General features: G+C 38.6%; 1 pseudogene; it reads right to left on the reverse strand.

Moving 5' to 3' along the window:
• Nucleotides 1-225: 225 nt before the first annotated feature.
• Nucleotides 226-1139, reverse strand: LOC124964835 (olfactory receptor 50-like; annotated as a pseudogene).
• Nucleotides 1140-14184: the final 13045 nt, after the last annotated feature.

The raw sequence follows: 14184 nt of genomic DNA on the forward strand, positions 1-14184 counted from the left end.
CAACCGTATATATTTATACTCTTTTGTTTGCGTATCTTAATCTTTTTGTAAAGATGAAAATAAAATTCACAACAAAATGTAGAAAATATTACGAAGGTTTTGAAACTATGTTCCTGAGATTTACGGGCTCCAGGAATTTTCATTATCAAGACTCACTAAAAGCACCAATTAAGAGAGGAAAGGATAAACCTGCAGAATTGAGGTCTCATTTCCAGTTATGTCCCATCATGCTGAAAAGGCTCCTCTCCTGAGGATGTTTCCCAGAGCTCCTTTCATATCCCGATTCCTCAGACTGTAGATGAAGGGATTCAGCATGGGGGTGACCAGAGTGTACAACACAGACATAATGATGTCCTTGTCATTAGAGTTATTGGATGAGGGGACAGAGTAGAGTCCAATAATTGCTCCATAGTACAGAGAAACCACAGAGAGGTGGGAGCCACATGTGGACAAGGCTTTGCAGATGCCCTTGATGGAGGGTCTTCTCAGGATGGTGGCCCCAATGTGGCCATAAGAGACCAGAATGTACATGAATGGCAGGGTAAAGCCACTGAACCTACAGTGGTATCGGAGCTGGACAGCTTAAGTAAGGCAGAGAGGTCACAGAAGAAGTGGGGCAGAGTGTTGCCTCTAAGGAAAGAGAGCCGGGCTAGGAGGAGGGTGTGCACAAGGGCAATGGCAGAGGACAAGACCCAGGACACCACCACTAGCAGGAAACAGAGGCTCTGTCTCATCATTTTGGTGTAGTGCAGGGGGTGACAGATGGCCACATACCTGTCATAGGCCATGGAGGTCAGAAGGAAGCTGTCAAGAGACCCAAACAATATGGAAAAGTATGCCTGACAAATGCACCCAGCATATGAGATGGACTGAGTCTGCATCAGCATGTTCATGAGCATCTTTGGAGCTGTGACTGAGGAGAAGGAGATGTCAGTGAGGGCCAAGTGGCTGAGGAAGAAGTACATGGGGGTGTGGAGGCGAGAGTCCAGCCTGATGAGCAGGATGATGAGCAGGTTCCCCAGCACCGTGGTCAGGTACATGGCCAGGAACAGGGCACAGTACATGCCTTGCTCCTCTGGCTGGATGGGGAGCCCCAGGAGGAGGAACTCAGACACACTGCTCTGGTTCTCCCTCCTCATACTCTTCCTTTTTGCTGGAGAGGAAAAATATAGGAAAATGTTAAAGAATGAGCAGTGATTGTGAGTCTTACATAATTAAAGTATGGTTTTGCGCTAGTCAATATGTGTATTTTAACTGGACTATCTCAAACTTTTGCCACCCCAAAGCCCTACGGATGGTCTGGACAAAATATGTTTGGTGTCCACCTAGGAACCAACACAGCATCTTTTGGAGAAAACATGAAACATATGAATGATCATCAGATGAGATCAGGTGCCAATTTGAGAAACCCAGAAGTTATAATGCAAATCTGAGAATAGGGTATTAAGTTGTATACTCACAATTTTGGTAGAATGTTCTAGTACATGAGACTAGGGTGCTGAGGAAGAAGTTTCTTATGTGTTCTTCAAAAGGAGTCCTGGATATACAAGCCTGTGAAATGAAGATTGAAATGTGGGCAGTCTAGTTAGGTGTTTGGGGAGGACAGGACAAGGGCACAGGAGGGACAGAGAAATTGAAGAGCACTATCATCCTGGGAAGCACAGAGAGTTGGAGAATTATTGAGGAGCCTGAGCATGTAAGACCTTTATAACATGATAGAAAGTTTCAGTGCTTTTCTCAAGGCAAAAGTACATCCAAGAAAAGGCTTGAGTATACATGTGACTGAAAGTTTTAAGTAACTTGCTGTCTACTGGGTAGAGGAGCAGATTCTGAAGGGTAAGAGAGTCAGCAGGAATCTGGATAGGAGGTTATGCAGCAGTTTATATACAAAATGACACCTGCTTACACCTGGATTGTGGCAGAGGAGGTGAGTAAACTTACAGAGATTTGGTATAACATTTGGAATAAATCCCAGAAAATCTTGAGGGAGATAAAGATAAACATGGTTTTCTCATATCTTCTCAAAATTAGACATAGAATACATTTGAGAAAATAATTAAACATGGAAATTTGTTTTTCTCCATCCTCTCAAAATTCAGATAGATTCTCAGTACAATGTGAATTTTTTTACATGGTGTTGTTTATCATAGCGTAAGGTGAGTGTGGTAGAATCAAGGGATCAGTAGCATATGCCAGACACAAACACGCACACACACACGCACAAACACAATCAAAATTTTAATATAAATTCTACTTCAGCTCTAACTAGGTTTCTTAGATGATAAGCACAGGTACCTTCAGCTAGGAGCCATGAGAAGGTTCTTCCATTTCTCACTAGCAGGCTCAAAATATGGTGAAACCGGTGGTTAAATTCTAGTGGCCTCAGAGTTCCACTTTGTTCACAGATCCTAAGTAATCAGAGCGAATTCTAAATTGATAAACCATGGAAGTGCCCTGGGAGTCAATCACACTATCCCCAGGTCCACTAAAGACAAACAGGATATAATTGCTTCATTGCCTTTGGCTCCCTTAGGGGAAGAACGACTTGTTGAAGCAGGCCTAAGAGAGTTCACCCTTGGAGGAATCATGATGGTAACCATTAGGAACTTGGTGATCCACAAAGCTGCTTGCCTTCTGTTTGCATTGCAAAATGTGCCTCAGAATCCATAATGAACCAAGTTTGAACTTGAGTCTGATAACAATGTTGTTTGCTTCTGACCAGATGCTAAATCAAGAACACTAGAAACACTCTAATCCCATCACTGTCTGAAAAAGAGAGTCAGGAGCTTATGACTCACCATAGTTCCTGGACCCAGGGAATGCAGCACAGTTTCTATAAATCTCACTCTCTTGCCCAAAAGCTGTGCTGTCAGCATTCTGCTGATGCAAGTTACTCACAAAATCATAAAATAGCTATTCAATGTATGAGTTCCACTCAACCTTTACAAAAATGATTCTAAATCCACTGCATGCATCTTCACCTCCATTTCTTCATTGCTTCATAAACAACGAGCATCATGTGCTCATTATCCAAGTGAAGATGTATGAATATTTGTTAATAACTTGTTCAACTTTAAGAGAACAAATAAACAAGCAAATTAGCTCAGCTTATGTTAGAAATAAACCTGTACATGGAACTACTATTTGAATGAAGAAATTCTGTAAGATATTTAGACCTCTGGAATGGTTCTGGGTCCTGTGGGTCATGGTTGAGCATCTGTTACCTGGATCATAATGTTCCCTTGACAAGTCAACCCTTGACTTCCTTCCTTCTCAAACCAGAACTTTATTGTCACCTCCCCCTTTCCCTGCATTCATAAAGATAAGCAAAAAGTCAGTGACTCTGCATTGATTAAAAAAAGGAGCACTTTCAATTAACAGTTGACATTATTACTTCTCCAGATTCCAGATACCTAGAGGTCCTTCATCTGTATCAGCTTCTGTGCCAAGTTTACCCCATCTTTCTCATTCCTGTCTTACCCCTTTAACAGCTTATTATTTAATAGCAAACTGCACTACCATATGTGTACAGAAAGCCTGAAAAGCAGGCAAGTAACATTGACAAGGATTTCCAGCAAAGAACATCAAATGGGGTGATAAGCACTTAAGTAGGTGATCAACCTTGCTGGGTGCAGTGCTTCACAACTATAATCCCAGCAACTCTGGAGACTGTGGAAGGAGGATTAAATGTCTGAGCCTAGCCTGAGCAACGTAGCCAGAACTGCCTCAAAATAAAAATTTAAGAAGTCCAGGGACTTAGCTCAATGGTAAAGCACCCCTGTGTTCAATTCCCAGTAAGGTCAAAAACTATTGTCAACCTCAGTAATAATCAGAAAGTTAAATTAAAACCTCAATAAATTCAACTTATATCAAGAGTTTGAAAAATTAAGTTTGAGGATACTCTGCTGACAATGGTGTATAACTGGAAATATTGATCACATGTAGTAGAGAATTATTGTAACATGATTTACAGTTTAAAATGTGCATTGCCATAGACCATCCAATTTCACTGTCAGTTTTATAAGCAAAAGATGACTTGCATATGTCTTACTAAAGATGTAAATAAGCAGGTTCTTAGTAACATTGTTCTCGATAGCAGGTAAAATAATCACAACAAGAAGTTGAGATATTTTTACATAAAGAATATTATAGACATTTTATCCCACATAATACATAAAGAAATTTAATGGGAGGAAAACAAGACCAATATTATAACAAAACAGAGAAATGAAGATTTATATATTTATGCAATTTTAATCTGGGTGGGTAAGAAAATACCAAACCACTATGATCCATCTGTTTGGATGTTGGTAAAGATATTTCCCTTTGGTTTATTTGGGGGCCCTTCAATCTGCATCACCAGTTTGGGTGTTTATTTTTTATTCAAGTAACATGCTGTTGTGGTCACTATAGCTTTGTAATAAGTTTTTAAATCAAGTATTGGGACACCTCCAACTCTGTTCTTGGAGCTCAGCCTTACATTTACTACTATGAGTATTTTGTAGTTAAATACAAATTGAAGAGTGTTTTTCTATTTACATAAAGAATGCCATTGGTATTTGACTGGAATTGCATTAAATCTGTAGATGACTATTAGTATATAGGCATTGTAGTAATATTAATTCTTCTAGTCCATCATAATTCAATGTCAACATTTTGTGGTGTTCCTTTCAAATTCCTTTATCAGTGTTTTGTAATTTTTGTTGTAGATTTCATTCACCTCCATGGTTAAATTGATTCCTAGGTACTCTTTCCACATTTTCATAGCTATTGTGAATGGAATTGCTTTCTTGATTTTATTCTCAATAATTTTGTTTGTGGTATACAGAAGAGCAGCTGGTTTGTTTGTTGATTTTGTGTCCTGCAAGTTTACTGAATTATGTATCAGTTCTAACAATTTTTAATGGAATCTGTAAATTTTTGTTCATATAAATACTGTCATATTCAAACAAGGATAATTTTACCTCTTTCTTTCCTATTTAGATGTCCTTTATTTCTTTCTCTTGTCTTATTGCTTTGGCTAAGGCTTCAAACACTGTATTGGATAGGAGTAGTAAACATCCTGATGTTGCTTATAATATTAGACAAAATGATTTCAACTTGTCCATATTCAAAATGGTATAAACTGTGGGTTTGTCATAATTAATTTTTATTGTTCTGTTTTGCATGTAATTTCTTGTGTTTTATCAAAGTGATGTGGAGTTTTATAAAACTTTATGCATCTATTGAGATGATAATGATTTTTATTCTTCATTCTGATGATGATAATGCTGGACTCATAGAATAAATTTGTAAGGGTGTCCTCTCTTTCAATAATTGGAGTCACTTGTGAAAAATTGATATGATTTCTTAAAATTGTGGTAAAATTCAGCAGTGTAAACATCCAGTGCTGGGCTTTTCTTTGTTGAGTTTTTTTACCACCAACGTGACCTTATTATGAATTTTTTTATCTGTTCAGGTTTCCTATGTCCTCAGGGTTCAACTTTTGGTAGGTTATATATTGCCAGAACTTTCTGCATTCCTTCTAAGTTTCACAGTTGTTCCATAAAAGTCCCTAGTAATCCTTGGTGTTTCTATGGCATCTGTTGTAATATTTCCTTTTCCATCTCTGATTTTATTTATTTGGGCCATCTCTATTTTTTCTTGATTAGTCTAGCTTAGGATTGGTCAATTTTGTTTATCTTTTCAAAATATGAACTCTTCCTTTCATGGTGATATTTTGTAATTTTTATTCTCTACTTCCTTTATTTCAGCACTGATCTTTATTAGGTCTTTCCTTCCAAGTTAGGGGTTGGTTTGTTCTTGCTTTTCTAACTCCTTGAGTTATGTTACTAGGTTGTTTACCTTAAGTCTTTCTTTTTTATATATGTTTTAGTCCCTTGTTTGACCACTGTGACCAAAATACTTGACAAGAATAATTTTGGAGGAGAAAAATTTTATTTAACACTCATGGTTTCAGAGGTCTCAGTCCATAGACAAGGGCTCCATTGCTCTGGGCCTGAGATGAGGTAGAACGTCATGTTAGAAGAATGTGGTGGATGAAGGCGGCTCAGGACATTGCACTCAGGAAGTAAAGAGAGACTAAGTTCAGCTCACCAGGGACAAAATATATGTCCCAAAGGCATGCCCCCAGTCACAACCTACATCACCCAGTTAACTCATTCAAGTGGATTCATGCACTGATTACATTAAGACTCTCAAAACCCAATATGTTCACCTCTAAACTTTCTTTCATTTCTCTCACATGCGCTTTTGGTGGAAATTTCACATTTAAACCATAATGCTCTGCCACCACCTCGTGAAAGCTCACACACAGCTCAAAATGCAAAATACACTTAGTCCATATCCAAGAGTATCCATAGCCTTAACAGTTTAAGCATTTCCCAAAAGTCAAACTCCAAATTCTCCTCTGAGACTCCAGGCAAACTCTTAATGTGAGTCCCTATAATAATGAAATGCAAGTTACATATACCCAATATACAAAGGAACAGAGTAAATATTTCCAGGCCAAAAGGAATATATAGAGGAATAGAAAGAAGAAATGGTAGAAAAGAAAGACCAAAATCCAGGTGAGAAAATAAGTTCTGCAGCTCCATGTCCAGCATCTGAGGTATCTGGCATTGCTCTCTCCAAAGGACTTGGGCAGCTCACTCTGGGCCTACTGTGCAAACAGGGTGCCCAATGGTCTCTCCTCAAAAGCATTTTTACTTTCACACTCTTGAGCCTAAAATGGGTGTGGTCTTGCCAATTCCTGAAATGCCCTGAAGCCATCTTTCCTATTGTTTCTTGGTGAACCAATTAGTGTTACTTCAGTGGCTATAATGTTTTTAACAATCGCACATCTCTTAGCCACAATTGTACTTACAGTTTTCTGCCCCAACTGCAAGTTTTTCAAGTCTTTCAGCTTTCCTTTCTGCTCCTGATTATCACAACAAATTTGACTAAAAGACACCAGCAATACCCATGCCTCCGCCACCTTCCAAATGTTGTGCTGCCTTGAAATATTCCCTGCCAGTTTAATTAGTCCATTACCTTTCAATGCAGTCTTACAGAGTCTAAGGACATGGGCAAAATGAAGACGACTTCTCAGCTAGAGCCTAACATAAATGGCCTTTAATCCAATTTTCCACGGAGCCGTCTTTCTCTCCTGAAATCTCATAGGCCAGTCCTTACCGTCAGCAGTCCTATCAGCATTCTGGCATGCCGAGCTCCCACCAGAATCACCAGTTAAGCTCTGCTTATAACATTCTAAAGCTTTTCCAACTTCCATCTCTGAAGTTTTCGAAATTTATTCCATAAACTCCAGAGAGCACAGTCTCGTCCCATCGGTGCCTCCATTTCTCAGTCCCAATTTCTGCTTTAGTCCACTTTTTTGCCACTGTGACTGAAAGACACAACAAGAACTATTAGAGGAGGAAACGATTATCTGGGGACTCATGGATTCAGAGGTCTCAGTCCATAGATAGCTGGCTTGCATTGCTCTGAGCCTGAGGGAAGACAGAACATCCAGGTAGAAGGGTCTGCTGGAGAAAAGCAGCTCAGGATGTGGCACCCAAGAAGCAGAGAGAGACTAAACTCAGCTCACCAGGCACAAAATACGTACACCAAAGACACCCCGACAACCTGTGTCCTCCAGCCACAACCTGCCTATGTTTATTACCCAGTTAACTCATTCAAGTGGATTAATGCACAGATTAATTTAAGACACTCATAACAATACTTTAACCTCTAAACTTTCTCTCATTGTCTCACATGTGACCTTCTGGTGGAAGTCTCATAAACCTGAACATGTAGGCATATACTGAAACTTCCCTCTTAGTGCTCTTTTTGCTATATCCCATAGCTTTTAGTGTGCAGGTTTCCATTTTCGTTAGTTTCAGGGAATTTTTATATATTCCTTTTGATTCTCTAATTTCTTTTTCAGCTGTTTCAGTATTATGATATAGGAAAGTGATTTATGTACATTGATCTCATATCCTGCTGCTTTACCAAATTGGTTTACATATTCTAGAAGACTTCTGGTGATTTGGGGTCTTCAGCAAACAGATAAGCAAACACATAAGTTGATCTCTGCTTTTCCTATTTGTATCCCTTTCATTTTCTTCTCTTGCATGATTGCTGTGGATAGAATTTTGAGGACTTTGTGGAATAAGATCTGTGAAAGTGGGCTTCCTTGTCTTGTTCTTGATTTTAGAGGAAATGCTCCCAGTTGTTCTCCATTCAGTGTGATGTTTAGGTTGAGTCTGTCATGAATAACCTTTACAATGTTGAGGTAAGTTCTGATACTGGTGATGAGAATCAATCAGGGTCAAGTTCCATTTCCCTAGATGTGAAGATTGAAAACCCAAGAAATGTCAAGGCATGCATAGAAAGAAAGTTTTATTTAAAGGATAGAACAGTGATAGAGCCAAGCACAGTGGCACATGCCTGTAATACCAGCAGCTCAGGAGGCTGAGGCAGGAGTATTTATTGACATCAGATTCTGCCAGTATTCTGCACCCCCTACACCATTTTACAACCCAGATCATCAGCCTGTGAACATTCTCAGCAGTCATCTGTCTGTTGTTATTAGCCTGTGAAATTCAACTACTTAAGAATAGCTCCACCACCATATTCTCTCTCTCTCTCCTCCTCTCTCTCTCTCTCTCCTTTGCTCTTGCACTTGCATGTGCTCTCTCATTCTTTCTCACTTTTTCACTCTCTCTCCTTAGCTCTCTCTCTCTCTTTTCCTCTCTCTCTCTCTCTCTCTCTCTCTCTCTCTCTCTCTCTCTCTTTCTCTCTCTTTCTCACCCTGCAGGCAGACACTCTGCTTATCCACTTAACAAAATTTCTTGTGTGAGTTCCTGCATCCCGAGTGGTTTCTGGGTGCTTTCATTGGTGCCGTGACTCGGATGGGCTCTTCTACTACCACTTAGGCGAGTAGAATCCCATCTGTCGCCCCAGAGCCCGAGACGCTGGTCTCACCTTCCAGTCGCCCAGACGCTCTCCTCCACATCCAGACACTGGCTTCAGCTTGGCGAATTTTCCCCTCTGTTGACTTAAACACTCCTCTGCTGACATAAGACGCAACCATTGATTGTCTGGCACCCTCGAGGCAGTTGAGGAGTGGGGGTTCCCCCAGCCACGACTTTTACAGTTACAGCTGGCCCCCTTAGTTGACCTTATCTGACGGGTGGGTTCCTGATCTTTATGGAGGAGTTTTTTTCCTCAGGGTTGAGGCTCCTCTTTGCTCTTTCTCTCAAAAATCCTGACATAAGTTCCTCAACTCTCTCGGCTTTTGCGCAGCACACACTGATGGTCAGGTGATGACCCCGTCACTGTGCTGCCTTCTCATCTCCAGCCAACTAGTCTGTGACCTCGGGATGCCCTGGACACTGACTCGGCTGTATCAGTCCCCACCATGGGATCTGGGTCCTCCATTCCAGCAGATTCACCCCTGGGGTGTCTACTAGACAATCTTAAACCCCTTCACCTGACCAACAGCCTAAAACCACCAAAACTTACCCTTTAGATAATCAATCCAAAATGGCCACATAACGGCATACAACTTCTGTGAGCGAGCAGGCACACGGAAAGGGATTCCTTATATTCAAACTTTCTCTTTCTTGTGCACTTAACCTGATCTTTGCTCTTCCTGCAAACCTGAACACTTCCTTTTGACTTCTTCTTCCACTCTTAATTCCTTTTCCTCCTCCAGCTTCAACTCAGTTAACAAACCACCCCCATACTGGTCCCCTGCAGCAGAGGCCCCTCCAGCCCCTGCTCCTCCATCTCCTTTGCCCCATTCTGTTTCTGCTTTTATTCCCCTTCCCAGCCCACACAGTCCTCCCGCCATGGGTCCCATGCATATATTCTAACCCCACTACTGGAGGTGGCTGGTGTGGAGGGAGTAACCCTAACCAGCCCAACAGCCAGTGGCATGTCACACTAAGGATTATGATATAACAGCACCATTCCTAAATAGTAGCAGGAGGTAATGTTTCATAATTTTCTGCATCCAAACCTGACCTGATTACCAACCAGGAAAAATTGTTAAAAAACCCTAAGCAATTTCCCCTGCCTAGCCTTGCTGAAGCCTACCTTGGAATGTAGACTGCAGTAGGCTCAGTGAGGGACCAACCTGAGTCTGAAAACAGGTGTCTGTTTTAAACTTCTTCTGGGCTGCAACACAGAACTCCCTCTCTCTCTCTCCCTCTCTCTCTCGCTGTCTCTCTCTCTCCCCTCCTCTGACTCTCCCTCTCACCCCTTCTTTCTGCCTTTCTCTTTCTTGCTCTCTCATGTTATAATTAAAGGCCATTATCATTTTTTTCCTCTAGGACTCTTGTTTTGTTTTTCTTAAATGCTATATTTTTCAAGCTCAATTTTGATCCTACCTACCTAGGTTAATGGTTTTTTGATCAGTTCTATTTTTATTTAACTCTAGAGTTATTTTTGAACATTTGTTATATTGTAATGGAGACTCATCTATAAAAAAAAAAAACTACAAGGTTTTGCTTTTATGCCTTGTCTGATAAATTTGGACTCCTAATATGAGAGTAGCTACCCTTGCTTGTTTATAGCTACCATTTCCGTGGTATATCTTTTCCCACCCTTTCACCTTCAGTCTGTGAATGTCTTTATCTATACAGTGAGTCTTTTGCAAATGACATATCATTGAGTCTTGTTTTTTATACAATCTACCAATGAATGCCTATTAATTGAAGAGTTTAGATTATTTACATTCAATGTTATTATAAAGAGATGATTTTATTTCCTGCCATTTTATTTATAATGTTTAATTTAGATTTTTTTTTCTCCTTAATTATCTATGCTTCTAGTTCAACTCCTTCCTATGCTGATTTTTAATTTTTATTTCTTCATAAAATATTTCATTGAGTATGTTTTTTAGAGCGGGCTTTATGTTTATGAATTCATTTAATTTCCTCTTATCATGGACACCTTTCTTCAATTCTGAAGGATAATTTTCTTGGGCATAATAATCATGGTTGGCAACCATTTTCTTTCAGAGTTTGGCATCCATTACTCTAAGCCCTCCTGGTTCTTAGGGTCTGGGTTAAGAAATCAATTGAAATCAAACTTGGTTTATCTCTGAGTATAAACTGTTATTTTTCTCTTATAGTTTTGAAAATTCTATTATTGTTTATATTAGGCAATTTTATTATAATGCATCTTGGAGAACATCTGTTCTGATTCTGTCCATTTGAGTTCTGTACATCTCTTGTATGTGAATTTCTATGTAATTCCTAAGATTTGGAAATTTTCTAATATTATTTCATTGAAAAGATTGTGCATTATCTTAATTTGTATTTCAGAGCCTTCATCTACTCAAATATTTCTTAAATTTGGACTCAATGTTATCCCATATTTTTTTTTTTTGGTGCCAGGGATTGAACCCAGGGGCACTTCACCACTTAACCTCCTCCCCAAGCACCTTTTTAAATTTTTATTTAGATACAAGTTCTCACTCAGTTGCTTAGGCTTTCACTAAGGTGCCGAGGCTGACTTTGAACATATTGTTCAATATTGAATATTGTTTGTATGGTGTGTTGCTAATATTGATCTCTCACTTCAAGGTGAGGTATTGGAAACCTGCAGGGTCACAATAAATAAATAGGGGGGAAACTGTGATACCTTCGATTTCCACTGCTAGAGGGGAAGATATACAAACAACATGAAAAAACAAGGGAAGAAAGTATCCCAAATAAAACTAGATGCTATATCAATAGAGTCCAATGACAGCATAGCAGAAGAAATGTCAGAAAGGGAGTTCAGAATGTACATAATTAAAATGATCCAAGAAGTAAACGATGAGATAAGAGAGCAAATGAAGGCAATGAATGATCGCTCCAATAAACAGTTAAAAGAGTAAATGCAGGAAGCAAAATGTCATTTCAATAATGAGAGATTCTGAAAAAAAAAAAAAACAACAAATTCTTGAAATGAAGAAAACAAGAAATCAAATTAAAAACTCAATAGAAAACATCACCAACAGAATAGACATAACCTCAGACAATGAAGACAAAATATTTAATCTTGAAAACAAAGTTGACCAAACAGAGAGGATGGTAAGAAATCATGAATGGAATCTACAAGAATTATGGTATATCATGAAAAGACCAAATTTAAGAATTATTGGGATTAAGGAAAGTGAAGAAATACAAACCAAAAGAATGAATAATATATTCAATGAAATAATATCAGAAAATTCCCCAAATTTGAAGAATGAAATAGAAAATAAAATACAAGAGACTTACAGGACACTAAATGTACAAAATTAAAACAGATCCACACCAAGGTACATTATAATGGAAATATCTAACATAAAAAGTAAAGATAGAATTTTAAAGACTGCAAGAGAAAAGCATCAAATTACATTCAGGGGGAAACCAATACAGATATTAGCAAATTTCTCAGCCCAGACCCTAAAAGCAAGAAAGACCTAGAACAACATTTTTCAAGCTCTGAAAGAACATGGATGCCAACCAATAATCTTATACCCAGCAAAACTTACTTTCAGATTTGAAGGCAAATAAAATCCTTCCATGATAAACAAAAGGTAAAATAATTTACAAATAGAAAGCCTGCACTACAGAACAGTCTCAGCAAAATATTCCAAGAGTCAGAGAGAAGAGGAAGGGTGAGGGGACATACTTTTTGCTAGTAGTTCCATATCTGGAAGGCAGGTTTAGATTATAACCATAGATCTATATGCATTTTTGGTAAAGTACTTGTGTTTATTGTGCACAAAGTTCATACTTTATTTCACAACATCTAAGCTTTCTAGATGTCCTGAGGTGACAGTGAATCATAAAAGGTAGAGCTAGTGAATTAGCTAATTTGTAAATAACTTTTTGTTAGAATTGATAGAAAAGATACATCTGGGACATGAAATTGCTTTGTCTCTGGGCAGTGTGTATCAGGACTTGCTCATTAGGCTGGCAGCAGAGGGGTACAGGGGTGCACACAAGGAAAGATGGGAGCAAGTGCTCAAGGATTGACATTCCTATGTGAGCCACTGGTGTGTGCATCTTCTGGTTGTACTACAGGAATACTTTAATTCACTGGGAACGTGCATTCTTGCTAATACTATAGTAGTAGAAATCTGGTAATGAAACAAGCTTGGTGTATCCTGTTGCTTTCTCATTTTAAATTGAGCATTAAGGGAATGCATTATTTTAGTTGTAACTCTGCCAATATGTCTTATCTAGAGGCCTGTTGCCATTTCTGTCTTCAGTGAAATTTTTGTCCCCAAGAAAGGATAACAGATTGAGTTGTTCTTGGTTATCAAAAATACTCATGTAGCTTTGGGATTTTGAATTGGTGAATATTCATGATGTGTGAAAAAGCATGATACACACTACAATCTCAATCACACAAAATGGAATATTGTGCATGTATACACACGACCTGGAGGGACACGTCCAACTAAGCTGCTTGAGACTGGATGACTTTGTTCTTTGCATGTTTTTTAATTTTTCCTGTAATGCACATATTACCTTTTTTAAAATAAATGCTATTTTTAAAAAATATTCCATGAGGAAGAAATTTTAAAAAACAATGTAGGTCAGCAAAGGGAGGAACTACCCTAGAGGAAGAGGAAATTAAAGGAGAAACCTAGACAAGTGAAAAACCAAAAAATAAGTCAAAATGACCATAAATACAAGTCATATCTTAATTATAACCCTGAATATTAATGGCCTAAACTCATCAATCAAAAGACATAGACTGGAAGACTGAATTAAAAAGAAAGACCCAACAATATACTGCCTTCAAGGGACTCATCTCATAGAAAAAGATACCCACAGACTAAATGTGAAAGGATGGGGAAAAACATACCACACATACAGAATCAGTTAAAAAAAAAGTGGGGGTTTTCATCCTCAGATCAGATGAAACGAACTTCAAGTCAAACTTAGTCAGAAGGGGTAAAGGGCATTTCATACTACTAAGGGAAGCATAAATCAGCAAGACATAACAATCATAAATATTTATGCCCCAAACAATGGCACATCAAACAAATCCTTCTCAATTCAAGGAACGAATAATAGATGACTTTAACACACCTCTCTCACCATTGTACAGACCTGCCAAACAAAAATCGAAGAAACCATACAACCCAATAACACAATCAATAATTTAGTATTAACAGACATGTATAGATTATTCCATCCATCAATAAGTGAA

The sequence above is a fragment of the Sciurus carolinensis genome, chromosome 14, assembly GCF_902686445.1.
Source record: "Sciurus carolinensis chromosome 14, mSciCar1.2, whole genome shotgun sequence".
Taxonomy (NCBI): domain Eukaryota; kingdom Metazoa; phylum Chordata; class Mammalia; order Rodentia; family Sciuridae; genus Sciurus; species Sciurus carolinensis.